The sequence below is a fragment of the Cricetulus griseus genome, chromosome 10 (genome assembly GCF_003668045.3).
Source record: "Cricetulus griseus strain 17A/GY chromosome 10, alternate assembly CriGri-PICRH-1.0, whole genome shotgun sequence".
Lineage (NCBI taxonomy): Eukaryota > Metazoa > Chordata > Mammalia > Rodentia > Cricetidae > Cricetulus > Cricetulus griseus.
This window is the reverse complement of record NC_048603.1, coordinates 13,440,737-13,455,700: the sequence shown is the minus strand read 5'-3', so window position 1 is coordinate 13,455,700 and position 14,964 is coordinate 13,440,737.

The window sequence follows — 14,964 nt, the reverse complement described above, 5'->3', positions numbered from 1 at the left end:
AGGCCTTCGGAGGAATGAGATCTGGCAAATGGATGTCTTTCACTTTACAGAATTTGGAAATTTGAAATATGTGCATCATACCATTGACACATTCTCAGGTTTCCAATGGGCTACTGCTCTCAACTCTGAAAAAGCTGATTCCGTTATTACACACCTACTGGAGGTGATGGCAGTTATGGGCATACCGGCGCAGATAAAAACTGACAATGCTCCAGCATATGTCTCCACAAAAATGGAACAGTTCTTCAAATATTATAACATTAAGCATGTCACAGGTATACCACACAACCCTACAGGACAAGCAGTTGTTGAAAGGTCTAACAGGACACTTAAGGAGATGCTCCATAGGCAAGCTGGTAAGTTGAAACCCCCCAAACATAGATTGCATAATGCTTTATTAACGTTAAACTTTCTTAATGCCAATGACAGTGGACAGACACTGGACTACGGAAAAAACTGCTGAACTGAACCAACCAGTGTATTTCAAAGATGTGCTGATGTCGGTATGGAAACCTGGACATGTGTTACGTTGGGGTAGGGGTTTTGCATTTGTCTCCACAGGAGAAGAAAATCTTTGGATACCATCAAAATTGATCAAGATTCGAGTTGAGGAAGTCAACCCTCTCGACAAGGATGACTGAAGTATTTACTGAGGAACCCCCTTCTAGAAGTCAAAGGATACTACATGTGTGGATACTTAAGGAAAGAATGTAGCTATAACCATCGAACAAAAGGAACGTGCCATACGGTAAAATTTACAGCTGTCTCTCGAATAACTCAATGTCTCTTCATTTCCTAGTCCCTATTCAATTAAATCGATGCTGGATTTAGAGTTGGATTTGGCTTTCCTACTCTAAAATCCAAGCATGTTATTTAACAACATTTAAAAGTTTCTGTGTTATATCAAGAAGCCAATTGCTGTAATACAGAATAAATAAAGAATAAGAGGACTATCTTTGTCTTTTCTTGGCTTTTTCTTTCACACCCTCTCATAATTTTTGTTCTTCAAGGTTTGCCTTTCCCGGTACATGAACAAGCGAACATTTCTCTGATGACACTTATGTTTGAGTCCCATATAGCCAACAAGAACCAGCCTGACAGCAATCCCTACATGCTGTGGAAGAAGAATTGGACTACACCTCCCCGACTGCACTGGATTCAACTCACTCCGTTTCGACTGACACTCCAACCTAGAGTAATGACTTCAAGTTGAGGATTTCAACGTAGATCTTCAATCAAACAAATCTCATCTAACATGGACTAGACATAACTCATTAGAGACTTTCCCTGTACTAGCATTTTTTTTCCACAGGGCCCCCACATGACTACCATCGTCCCATTTCAGCAGGAAGTAACCTAGAAGATGCTACGCCCCCGTTCCCCATTATTGTTTATTGGGGTAGTGTAAGTCTAGTTAAGAAAGACCTTCTTATTCTTTAGAGTTGGGATTGGAAGAAGGTGTTCAAGTTAGACACTTTTTCCACCTGACTTTAAGACTTAGCTGGAATAGACATAGGATGTACCATAGCTATTATTGTATCTTCTTGTATTTCACCCTTTTAATTGTTAGTTTTGGATATTTTACACTATTAAGTTTTAATCCTCTTTTAGACTAAAAGGGGAATTGTAGGGAGACACCCTAGCCCCGCCCTGGGACAGGTACCAGGTGGACCCGGGACTCCCCCATAAGGGCGTGGTGTAGGAAAGCCAAGGTGACATAAGAGAGGCTTCTTAAAGACCGGCTCGTGGAGACCCGGTCCACCTTTTGTTCTGGCCGCGCTTGCTAGGTTCTATAAACTCGCTCTGGCCTGTGTTTTGCCCTGGTGTTTTCTTGAATAAAGACACTTTAATCGGTGCAGCAGCCGATGCTCTTAACAGCAGAGTGGACTCGACTCTCCAGCACCAAAAATGCATTTCAAAGAAGGCCCAGCTCAGGTTAGAACCTCAGCTATCTTTAAATACTTCCATAGGTGGCACTAATGTGCCTCCAAGACCAGGCCTATCACAGTCATGTCTTACAACCTTGTAAACTGGGCGTTGGTGGCGCACCCCTTTAATCCCAGCCCTCCGGAGGCAGAGGCAGGTGGATCTCTGTCAGTTTGAGACCAGCCTGGTCTACAGAGCAAGTTCCAGGACAGCCTCCAAAGCCACAGAGAAACCCTGTCTGGAAAAAAAAACAAACAACCCCCCCCAAAAAAACAAAGAAGCAAACTGCCATTGGTGGTGCAAGCCTTTAATCCCAGCACTCGGGAGGCAGAGGCAGGCGGATCTCAGTAAGTTCGAGGACAGCCTGGTACCAGAGCAAGTGCCAGGATAAGGCTCCAAAGCTACACAGAGAAACCCTTTCTCCAAAAACCAAAAAAACAAAAACAAAAAAACAAACAAACAAACAAAAAAACAACAAAGAAGCAGAGGGGACATACTGACCCTTAAAATAGCAGGCAGCTTCTAAGTTAGTATGGTGGAAAAACAACTTTTATCTTGTAAGTTACTGGCACTCATGTGTGTGTGTGTGTGTGTGTATGTTTTTGGGTTTTCCTTTGCTTTTGAGACTGGGTCTCACCATAAATCCCAGACCTATCTAGAACTCTTCAGCCACCAAAGTGCAGGGATCACAGGTAACAACACCCTGCCCAGTTCAAATCACTTTTACTGTCATCCTTGCTTTTTATATTTTGTATTATCATGGGTTCTTGTTAAGATGTTCCAAATTTCTAGGGAGAAATAACAGCCTTAAAAGACTTTAACAGCTGCTTACAATTTTGAAGCCTCATCCTAAATGGCTGCAGGTGCTAAATTGAGCAAAAATAATCTACTTGAAACTGCAGTTGAAAAGGAGTTAGTACTCCGAGAGAGAAAGCACACCTCTATGGTTTCCTTAAGGGTTTCTTTTCCTTTCGATTATGTGAATGTGCGCCCTTGAGTTCGGGTGCCCACACAGGCCAGAAAAGGGATCCCCTGGAGGTAGAATTAAATGGGTTGTGCGACACCTGCTGAGGGTGCCAGGAACCATGTCAGGCCCCCTGCAAGAGCAATATAGCCCCTTAACTGCCAGCTCTCATTCTCTGCATTTTAAATTTACTTTTTTTTTCCTTTTCATTATTTGTTTCGTCTAATTTTGAACTCATGCTAATTCTCCTCAGTCTCCCTTAATGCTGTGATTACAGATATGAACCACTTAGAGAGGGTTATACTTCTGTTTGGTTGTATGTTTTTGTTTGGACTGGGTCATACTGTATAGATCCAAGCTGGCCTTGAACTCACAAAGATTTTCCTGCCTCAGCCTCCACCATGCCCTGTTTTGTTTTGTTTTGAGACAGGGTCTCACTATGTAGTTCTGGCTGACCTGGAGCTCACTGTGTAGACCTTAAACTCAGATCTGCCTGCCTCTGTCTGCCCGGGATTAAAAGCTTCTGGCACCACACTCCACTAAAGGTTATAGTTTCTTAAGACATTCTCATAACAAGCCTGGTTGGTAGTGCTTGCCTGGCCTGCTCAGAGCCCCAACTTAAGTGCCCAGGACAGCAAAAACCTGGTGTGTTGGCTCATGCCTTGTAATCCCAGAACTTTGGAATTGGAGGCAGGGAGATCAGATAATTATCATTGGTTACGAGGTGTCTGTAAAGCCAGCCAAAATAAATAGTTAAAAAGGAGAAAAGGTGTGCCTCAAACATTTCTGACATGTAGTTTAAACATCGGAAGCAAACAGAACTGCTGTCTGCTATCTTACCTTCAAGAACCACGAGAGAATAAAGACATATCTGACCCAGAAGCAGACCTGACTCCAATGACCAAGAAATTCAGAGAGGAGCATGTGAGGCAGGCAAAGGCTGAAAGTGGAGAACTCACCCCATTCTTCAGTCACCTCCATAACAGGGCCACGCCCTGTCAGTGGCACACACACACCCACACACAGACATACACACACAAACACACACGACCTTGGGGGAGGTGTAGCCCCGGTGTAACAGGTTGGAGGATGTGTACACACAGCTTCCACAACCCTCAACTCTGCCAAGTGTCTGGAAACTGGATGAGAGGGTAAGAAGTAAAGGAGCTTGTCAGAAACTAAGAGTCAACTCCCCACAACGATTGTGTGATGAGGTCAAGGGGTAAGGAAGACAGGGGATAAACTTCATTGCCTGAAAAGGTCTCCACAAGTAACAGCCCTGGCTCGGGCAGGTGGCTCCGGGCACTTTCCTGTGCCTCCAACACAGGGAAGGTTTATTACCCTGGAACAGGTCATTCGAGTCTGCCCTCACCCTTTGCTTCACAGGAGTTTTATGTGGCTAGAGCAGAAGATGACAACCAAGGCTGCCTTACTGGTTTGGCTTTTCCAAAAGGTGTAGGAGGCTCTCGTTCAATGCTCAGCCTCAAAAAGCAGGTCCTGAGCATGAGGGGTGTGTGGTGTGTGTGTGTGTGTGTGTGTGTGTGTGTGTGTGTGTGTGTGTGTGCTAAAAGTGGTGGGTTTTCCCCTAGTCGTGTGTGTGTGTGTGTGTGTGTGTGTGTGCAAGAACTAGAGGTGTTGGGTTTCCCAGGTAGTCAGGGAACTCTCTCTCTCTCTCTCTCTCTATCTCTCTATCTCTCTCTCTCTCTATCTCTCTCTCTCCTCTCGTGTGTGTGTGTGTGTGTGTGTGTGTGTGTGTGTGTGTGTGTGTGTGTGTGTGTGTGTGTGTGTGTGTTACAGGCGGTGCATTTCCCAAGTAGTCCGGGAACCTGACCAGATTCTTAGCATGGCCGGAGTATAAAGCAGGCGCAGACTCTTCTGGCTCCTCCCGGAGGTTAGCGCTGCTCACCCTGAGTCAGAAGGCCGGCCTGCCCTCAGGTACACGGGTGACAGGGTGACACAGAGGACAGGAGGCCGCACTCTCGACCCTGAGCTGACCCCCTCGGAGTTCCGGGGTGGAGAGATGGAGAAGCTGTGCAGCCGCTGGCACCCGTAGGAATGAATGGGCGAGCCACCGTCATGCCAAACCCACTCCAGTCTCAGCCATTCCCAGGGTCCCCGGCGATGCCACCCTGGTCCAGGGTCCTGACAAGGTCACTGAGACTCTTCTGGCCGGGCACACCGGCAGCTGCCAGTGCACGGGTGCCAAGTCCGTGAGCTCGGGGTGTTGGGGTCACGGTAGCCGCCGTCGCCAGCATCAAACTGCACCCGGGTGATTCAGAGATAACGCCTGGTCCTTGCTCACGTGCAAACCCAGAGCAGCTCTGCTTGGTTAGTGCATTTTTCCTTGCGACTCCTCCTTCCTGAAGACTCCTGAAGATGCTTCACACGCAAACAGAGACGCCCCTTGCTTCCTATCCCGTCCAGGGAACGCTGTGGGTTGGTTGCTTCTCCAACAACCCTATTGGCCAGAACCATTCACGTGATTCCCCGGGTATAGGGCATCCTGGGAAATGTAGTTCCGGGCCCAGCCCCTCTCTAAAGGCGAACTCCAGGGAACGCGGTCCATTGGTTTGCCCTCTTGGTGGCACCCTCGACGACTCAGTTCTAGCAAGCGACCAAAGAAGAAAGGGCACTGTTAGAACCCGGCCAGTGGCTCCGCCGCTAGCGGGGAGCACTGAGCCGGAACACAAAAGGGAATCTGCAAGCCATGCTAATTGTCAAGAACTAAGCCTTGGCCAGCGATTTCATTTACGTTTCTTAATTTAGACCATAAAGCGCATGACAGATACAATCACAGAGAGAAAAGACCGCGTGTTGCTTTTTCCTCGTCGAATGCCTCCTGGAGAACAAGAGGCTGCAAGGCAAGGTTCCCTCCCGGGCTGTGCAGGGACCATGATTAGAGGAGCAGACAATAACATAGAGACCTGCAATTTCTTATCTTTGGATTGGGTGGGGGTCTGGTTTGATTTTCTTTTTTTTTTTTCTTTTCTTTTTCTTTTTTCTTTTTTTGGCACACTAACCTGGAAATGGGTGTAGACCTTGTTCTCTGCATCTGCATGGTTCACATTCCTTCCTGAATGTTTCTTGTGTTGTATTTTTGACGTTGTGGGGATGGATCAGGGAGAGTCCTGGGAGCTGTCAAACCGCCGGCTTTATTTAGAATTCAAAGGAGAGCTCCACCACCCCCTAGCGGCTGGCCTAGGTCTCCTCTCTCCTGGCCAGGCTCCACACTGGCAGAACTGGAGATGTGCTGCAGGCCTCATGCACTCATCTCTCCACTGAGGGCTTTGAGGTCGTTCCTGCAGTTTGCCTCCCATCAGAGAAAAGGCTGGAGGGCTACAGCCCTCAATGCTCGCCTTGACCTGGCCGGCACTGCACGTAAATCCTTATGGGTCAGAGGGGCCCACGAGTCATTGCATTGGGTGAACAGAGCTGGGCCAGGCCTTTGAAGAACTCACAGAAACTACCCCTGGATCCTTCTCTCAAAGGCTGCTGTGTGGTGGAACCATAAATACTTAGGAAACTAGATGAAGAGGCCCGGAAGAGCCCCGTGTTATACCAGATACACCCTAGCAATATCCTTTCCCCTTCCCTCCCTTCTGAGCTCACCCCAAAGATATCCGTAAAATGGTTGGAGTTTATACATGTTTACTCCGGAGAGCCAAGGAGGGCTTCCTGTTGAAGATGGCACCCCGCTTAACTCAATGTGAACAACAGGAGCAGTGACACAAAGACGTTTTAAGGGCACACATCAAAGCTCTGAATGTTAGCTAGGCATGGTGGCTCACACATTCTGAGTCTGAGGTAGGAGGGTGGAGGGAGTCAGAGGCCGGCCTGGGCTGTATAGTGAGTTTCAGGACAGTCTGGGCTAGCATGTAAGCATCCGACCTCCCTCCAGACAGGAAGATCTTATGAGCAGCAAGAGGAGACATCTTGGCCTGGTCCAGTCTCTGTTATCTAATAAGACTTTCACCGTGATTGGCAGTGGCCAGCGGTAATGTGGAAATGGTCCTTATTGTTCATTTAAAACGCTAATGACAGCGTGTGGTCAATCCTCACATATAGCTATGCTTGCACATAAGCATATACTTCATATTAGCATATAATAAAAGAGGCCCCGGTAGTCTTTGTTGTTAGGGTCACCGTGTGTTTGTATTTGTGGAAATCATACAGATAGTAACTTCATTTGACTGAAGCCTACGATTTTGATTTAAGTATGAGGTGAAAATCGAATTCTAACCCACTGTGAAATTGAACAGCAAAGCTAGGGTTAAATGAAAGGACACTGCCCTCTCTGAGTGGTGAGTTTCATGACTGGACTCGGCAGTATCGTCTTAGGAAAGTGCCTCTAAATATTAGGGCTAGCGGAGCCTATCCCAAAGGATACATTAGATTCTGATGACCCCCTATGGAAGGCCTCACCTTCCAGGGGGAGTAGAAAGTATATGTGATAGGGTTTTGGGGGGGGCGGTGGTAGGGGAGGAGGGGAGGGAGAAGGAAACTGGGATTGTCATACAAAACAATCTTGTTTCTAATTCAAATTTTTAAAAAATCTACAATAAAAAATATCAGAGCTAGCCAAGGAAAATGAGCTCACCAAGGAAATGATTCCGAGGCTATAAAACAATCTGAATCCAAGGGAGACAATTCCAAAACGCTCTTCAAATCAAGGACTCTCTGGTTCAGGAGATGGCTCCCCAGGGAGGGAACTGACACAGCTGTGTGACACACTCATGGTTAATGAGGATCTCCTGTTACTTGGGTTGTACCAGGGAAGGTGTGGGATGTTTGGCAAGCAAGTCAGCGATGCCTGCACAGCCCCAAGAAATGTAAAACAGGGACATCATTGACATACAAGGGACCCAGGTGTCCAGAGCCTTGCCCCAAAGTCTAGGTGTGTGTCATTACAAATCTAATCCCCACCAATTAGGAAAGTAATAATATTTGTGGGGTACAAATAACAGCAGGAAGGGGGGTGGATCCCCCAGATTGGATTTCTAAACTGACGTGCAAGGGAGACCAGGTTTTCAAGGTGAGTGTGGTGCTGGGTGATCCGTACCTAGGGTCCCCAGCATGTGGGAGGCTGGGACAGGGAGGTGGCTCCCAGTGTGAGGTAATCACGGGTGTGTGAACGTGACCAAATACAGAGGCATGAAATGTCATAATGGGGCAGAATGTTAGTACAGCCTGCAATAAAACCAGCACTAGGAAGGCAGAAACAGGAGGATTGCTGTAAACTCCAGACCAGCTTGGTCTAGAAAAAAAAGAAAAAAAAGAAAAAAAAAAAGAAAAAAAAAAAGAAGAAATAGGTTGGAGGGAAAAGACATGCGAAATTGAGGTAATCATTTTATTTTTAATATATGGTAATAAGAACCCGGGGCTGGAGGGATGGCTCAGTGGGGATGATCACCAGCAAGCACATAAAACAACAGGCCCGCTAAGTCCAGAGGTCTAACCTCTCTTCTCCCTTCCTCTCTTTCCAACCACAGACTCAGAAGGACAACGAACAGAATTCTTGCCTCCTCCTGTTGAAACAGAAACAGTTTAGGACCAATGAACGTGTGCTGCTTTGAACCTTATCAATACAAAGTACGTGACGGAAGGGTCTGTGTGTCATCTGAGAGGGAGAACATGTACGACTGCTACGGATCAAGAAAGTACAGTTACATGAACATCTGCAAAGACTACTACGGGCTCGGCAGCTGTGTCAAGTACGGATCTCCATGCTACCCTTGCTATTCACCCTGCGGCCCCTGCGGACCCTGCGGCCCCTGCGGACCCTGCGGACCCTGCGGCCCCTGCGGACCCTGCGGCCCCTGCGGACCCTGTGACCCTTGTGGCCCCTGCGGACCCTGCGGACCCTGCGGACCCTGTGGACCCTGCGGCCCCTGCGGCCCCTGCGGTCCCTGCGGACCCTGCGGACCCTGCGGACCCTGCGTTCCCTGGGGAGCCTGCGGACCCTGCGACCCATGCTTTCCCTGTGGCGGCCTATTCTCCTGTAGGAAGATGATCTGTTAAGATTTAGACCCTATAAACAGAAGTCAGTCCTCCAAACAGACATCTCGTCAACACTTTCTCTTCTCCTTCCCATAGCCCATGTGGTTCAAGTGTACAGGAAACTTAATACATAACTGCAATCTGATGGCATTGTGTGCTGGTCTTTAATTCGACTCCTAGCAGAATTAGCTAATTGAAGAATTAAGGGGAGATGAGATGAGATCTGATCTCCAAGTACTCCATACCCAACAACCTCTAAACCAGAGATGTCCCCACACTAAGTAACCCCGTGAGAGGGCCCTGCCTGAAAACACTGTGAGAGTACTCTGGGTGGAAGCTAATACTCAGTGAAGATTTGGTGGTGAGGCCACCTCCTTCCCAAGCCCAACACGAATATGAATTTTACTGGGGGACCAGACAATCCTAAGGAGAATAGTGCCAAGTGAAACATGTTAGAAGATCCAAGACAGGGCAGCCATCCAAGTCCAGTGTTTCAGCATTCCTGGGGTTTTGACTCTGAACTTCTGGCTCAGGGTAGTTTGCAGCCTCCTGGGGATTTATTGCCACTCAGTCTCTTTCCAATTCTTGAAACTGGTTTTAGGCACAAAAGGTCAATGGAGCAGGGAAGTACAGCTTCAACCATTGAATTTGGATCCTACTGACATAGCTCAAGAGCCATTCTTGTTTGTTTGTTTTTAAGTTGGTCTTACTGTGTAACTATGGCAGTCCGGAAAACTCATTATATAGATAAAGCTGGCCTCAAGCTCACAGAGATGTGCCTGTCTCTACCTCCTGAGTGCTGGGACTAAAGGGGTGTGCCACCATGCCTGGCTTCCAGAGTTTCCTTTGACTGCTAGGGAATAAAGGAAATATAAAGGAAGAATGAAGGGACCCTGGGGAAGAGATGGCTGAAGCTGGTCTAGATTCTTAGAGGAAACACATCTTTTAATTGGTCTTAGCTGTGAGTGGATTAGTTTTCTCATATAGGGCTGCACTTGGGAATCACTTGAGCAGCTGTAAAATATGGACCAGGCTATGAAGAAGGTTCAGTGGGTAAGAGTGCAGGCTTCACAAGTGGGAAGACCCGGGTTCAAATCCCCAATACCCGAAAAGTTGGGCCTGGCTGTTCATACATAAATCCCAGCATTGAGGAATGGAGATGATGGGTCCTGGGAACTTGCTGGCCTGCTAGCTTAGCCTAGGTAATGAGTTTACAATTCAGTCAATATCTCATTTGGGGTTCTCTAGATTGACAGAAGCGGCAGAATGAATATACATTTAAAGAAACACATTCAGTTGGCTTACACAGTACAGTCTGGGTTGGCTAAACATTGGCTGCCTCACACACCAACGTGGCAGAGAACCTGGCAGTTTCTCAGTTCCTGGGGCTTGGTGTCTCAGCAATCCCACTCTGATGCTAAATCCGGGAGGGTTCCTGGAGAGCATCTTGTCTGCAGCCCCTGTTGGAAGCCCCCTCAAGCTGGATTCTGCTACAGTGCAGATGAACGTGCCAGTCACGGCAAAGGTAAGCAAAGTGTCTTTTGGGGTGGGGGCTTTTTTCTGGAGCTCCCACCAGAGGCTACAGCCCCTGTGTAGTGTGGGTCTCCCTATGCTATGGAACAGATCAGGAAAAGCCCTCACAAGAGAGCCAGGAGGCTTGCCTTTCAACTGCTTCCAAATCCAGTCAAGATGACAACCAATATTAGCCTTGACAGTGAGAGACACCTATCTAAAGGAGGTAGACTGGAGAACAAAGAAAGACACCATGGTCTCCCTCAGGCTTCTACACACGCACACATAGACACACATCCCTACACTCCTGTACATACACAATACATACCACACCATACACAGCACACACACCCACACACACATAGACACACATCACTACACTCCTGTACATACACAATGCACACCACACCATACACAGCACACACATACACACACACACACACACACACGCACACATAGACACACATCCCTACAATCCTGTACATACCCAATACATACCACATAATACACAGCACACAGTACACATACATGCAGACACAGACATGTGTTTCTATACTTTTGTGCATATACAATGCACACCATACCACACAGCACATGCACATACACACATAGACACACATGTATAAACTCCTGTACATACACAATGTGCACCACACAATACACAGCGCACAGTACACACACACATGCAGACATAGGTGTTGGAAGCCAAATATTATGCCATTAGAGGATTTCTCGGGGTCCAAACCTCCGGTGCTCCAGTCTTCATGGTATTGCAGATGCTAGCTGATTTGCTGTTGAATGGCATAGCCTCAGTGGAGAATGTCCCCTAGTTTTGCATCTCTACAGAACTAAGCATTTGAATAGGCCTACACCAGAGCAGAGGGCTAAGTTAGTGACAAGTGAGGACTGATAGGGTCTAGGAAGAGGAGAGACAAATGGCCTCATATCATGGTCAGGAACGTACAGTTAGAAAGTAACAAGGAAGTTGCTGAGTAAAGGAGAGACTCCAGTTTTGCAACATGGAACTGAGAGCTCTCTAAAGATGAGAAGATGCCTGTGTCTGGTCTTTATGGCTGTTGGGTTGCTAGGAGTTTCCAGGTCCAGGCTCTGCACCTCAGACCGAACCTTGTGGCTTCCATGGTTTGTCTGAGACATGCATGGCCACGACACATAGGCATGCATCCCTATACTTTTGTGCAAATACAATACACACCACACCACATACAGTGCACACAGTATGCGTGCACCCATACACACACACACACACACACACACACACACACACACACACACACACACAATATATGTATGCCAGGATGGGAGTGGTTTGCCTCACATACTCAGGGCCCAAGATTTGGTCTGAACAATCTTTCTCTCTGTGATTAATTTCTCTAGAGGTTAAAATGCCAGTCAACTCATGACACAGCCTTGGCACCTGCGAAGCCTGAAGCAGAGAATGCAGTTTCAACGCCAACCTTGTCTACAGAGTAAGTTCCTGTCTCAAAATAAAATGACAATGGCAGGGAAGCATTTTTATTTAAGATAGACTATAGAAAGAATCACAACAAACATTCAGCATCAATATTATTTTTACTAACAACTTTCATAGTTAATATCACTTTAGAAGGAATGTGGTTACCATGTTTGTGGAAATAATTATAGCCAGACACAAGTCGTTCTTTAAAAAATTATGTTCGTACTTATTAAATAATTTTCATTTCTGTTTTTGTTTTTTTGTTTGTTTGGTTGGTTGGTTTTTCAAGACAGGATTTCTCTGTGTAACGACCCTGAGTGTTCTGGATCAGGCTACCCTCGAACTCACAGAAATCTGCCTGTCCCTGCCTCCAAGTACTGGAATTAAAGGTGAGCACCACCACTGCCAGGCCAAATTATTTCTATGGTTACAATGAACATCCCAGATTTTCTGGAACGACCCAGATTTCAGTGGCATAGTGATTAGGGACTAGAATATTTGCTCCCATGGGTCACCTGTGTGAGGACAAGAATGTCTGAAAAAGATGGTAAACGGCTGGGCAGATCCCTCATGGAGCTCTGAAGCAAAAGGAGAAAGGGGTCCTGGAGTCTAGTACACAGGCTGACCAAAGTCCCTCCTGCATGGTGCCCACATTCCAGTTGAAGGATTTTAAGACTGACGGTTATCAGGGGTCACCCATGTGGACCCATGCAATCATAAGATCCTTAAGTGAAGGCAGGGAACAAGATTCCAACCAGAGGCAGGGCTGTGACAAGCAGAGACTGAAGTCATCCCAGCCAGAGGGACACAAACCAACCGTGGGCTCCAGCATTTGGGCAAAGCAAGGAAAGAGCCACCCACCCCCATCACCATCAGTCTGCAAAGGGAACTCAGGCCTGCTGGGTCTAATGTCCTGAAAGAGAAGAAGGTAATTAGTGTTGTTTTAAGCTAAACCTGTGGCATTTTGTTACAGTAACACAGAAAATGAATACAGGATATCATCTAAGGTCCATGATCCGTAGAATAGAGTTAGAAATAAGTTTCATGTGGATAAGAGAGAGACCAACTGCCAGTCCCAGGCAAATGTCTAGACAAGGCAAACTCCACTCTCGATCTAGAGGGTGGGCTTGGAAGAACAAACACACAGAGACTGGAAGCATACTTGATTTTCACTGTGAATTAGGTGGTAGCTGTGCCTTTTCCCCAGGGCTGGGGCCCGGCCTCTCAGTCTTATTAAGTTGGCTAGTCTGAACAGAACTGGAGCCCAGGAGATGAAAGGGAGTGGGAAGGGGACTCTTCCAGGCCATCAAACTCTGGGACTACACCTCGTAGACAGACTGTTTTCTGCCTGGTCGGGCCACCCTTTGTCACAAATAAATACACAGAGGTTTATATTAGTTATACACAGCTTGGCCAATGGCTCAGGCTTCTTATTGGCTGCTCTCAATTATTAACCTATATCTATTCATCTATGTATCTCTATGTGGTTTTGGTTTACTGGAATGCCCAGCATCCTATCCTTACGGTAGCTACATGGTGTCTGCCTGGCAGCTCCTTCTGTCTTTGTACAGCCTGGGTGTGTTTTAATATTGCCTTCTAACATTTTTTCCATAAACATGAGTTGGTTTATGGTTCATTTTTGATACTGGAGGAATGTGAATCTGGGTATTATATTGCTCAAACAGATCATAGATTTATTGCTATATTAGCCACATATGGCCTCAGCCTTGCTCTTTGTCCTTCTGGCCACATAAACCTGGGGTCTTTGTATAAACGCAAGTTTTATGGCATTTGTAGATTTATACATTTGTGGAAAAGTCTTACTAGGTGAGGAGATAATAGATTTGAACTCCTTGTCCCAAACAAAAGTTTCATAATACTTGATAGAAAAGACTCATATTGAGAAGGGGAGAAGAGGAGGGGTGCAGAGGACATGAGGGAGCAGATAGGTTGAGTCAGGCGAAGATTAGAAGGTAACAAGAATGGAGATATCATAATAGAGGGAGATATTTTAGGTTTACAGAGAAATCAGGCACTAGGGAAATGTCTGGAGATCTACAAAGATGACACCAGCTAACAATCTAATCCACAGAGGAGAGACTACCTTAAATGCCCTCCCCTGATAATGAGATTGATGACTGACTTATATGACACCCGATAGCCCTCATCCAGCAGCTGGTGGAAGTAGAAGCAGACACCCACAATTAATCACTGAACTGAACTGGAGCCCAGATGCAGAGAAGGACGAGTGAAGAGCAAAGGGGTCCAGATAGGCTGGTGAAACCAACAGAAACAACTGACCTAAACATCAGGAAACTCTTGCTCCCCAGATACCAGCACGGGTCTGATCATGCTGGGTGTCAGTGACATGGGACATGGGTGTCAGTGAGGAAACCTTGGAAATCTACAGGACCTCCTGTATTATTTCAGTACTTATCCCTAGCATAGGTGTGGACTTTTGGAACCCATTCCACATAGAGGAATACTCCCTGAGCCAAGACATACAGGAGTGGTCCTAGGCCCTATCCCAAAGGATATGATAGACTCTTATGACCCCCTGTGGAAGGCTTTACCATCCCGGGGGAGCAGAAAGGATATTTGATTGGTAAGATTTAGTGGGTGGCGGGGTACGGGAGGAGGAGAGAGAGAATGGAACTGGGATTGTCATGTAAAACTCTCTTGTTTCTAATTCTCATCAAAGAAATCTAAAAGAAAAAAAAGACTCATATTTAATATTTCTTGCAATAGGACATCCTTGTTTCTTCTTTAGCAATTCCAAGGTTCGAAAGGAAGTTTTGTGTGGAGTAAAAGCAGCCAGAGTGTCTTCAGCTAGGCGCTGGCCAGTCCAACAGGGAACTGTGTGGAAAACCTTGAAGATCATACATCCGACTCATTGAGCCATAACGCTGATTCTGCGTCAAGAACAAGGAGGATGCTGCGAAGTGGTATGTGTCTTTAATCCCAGCACTTGGAAGGCAGAGGCAGGTGGAGCTCTATCTTGGGGGAATAAAAAAAAAAAATAACAAGTGAGGATTCTTCCAAAAAGTGCCCCAGGTCCAGTGTATAACAGTCACAGCTGGGCAGAGCTGAA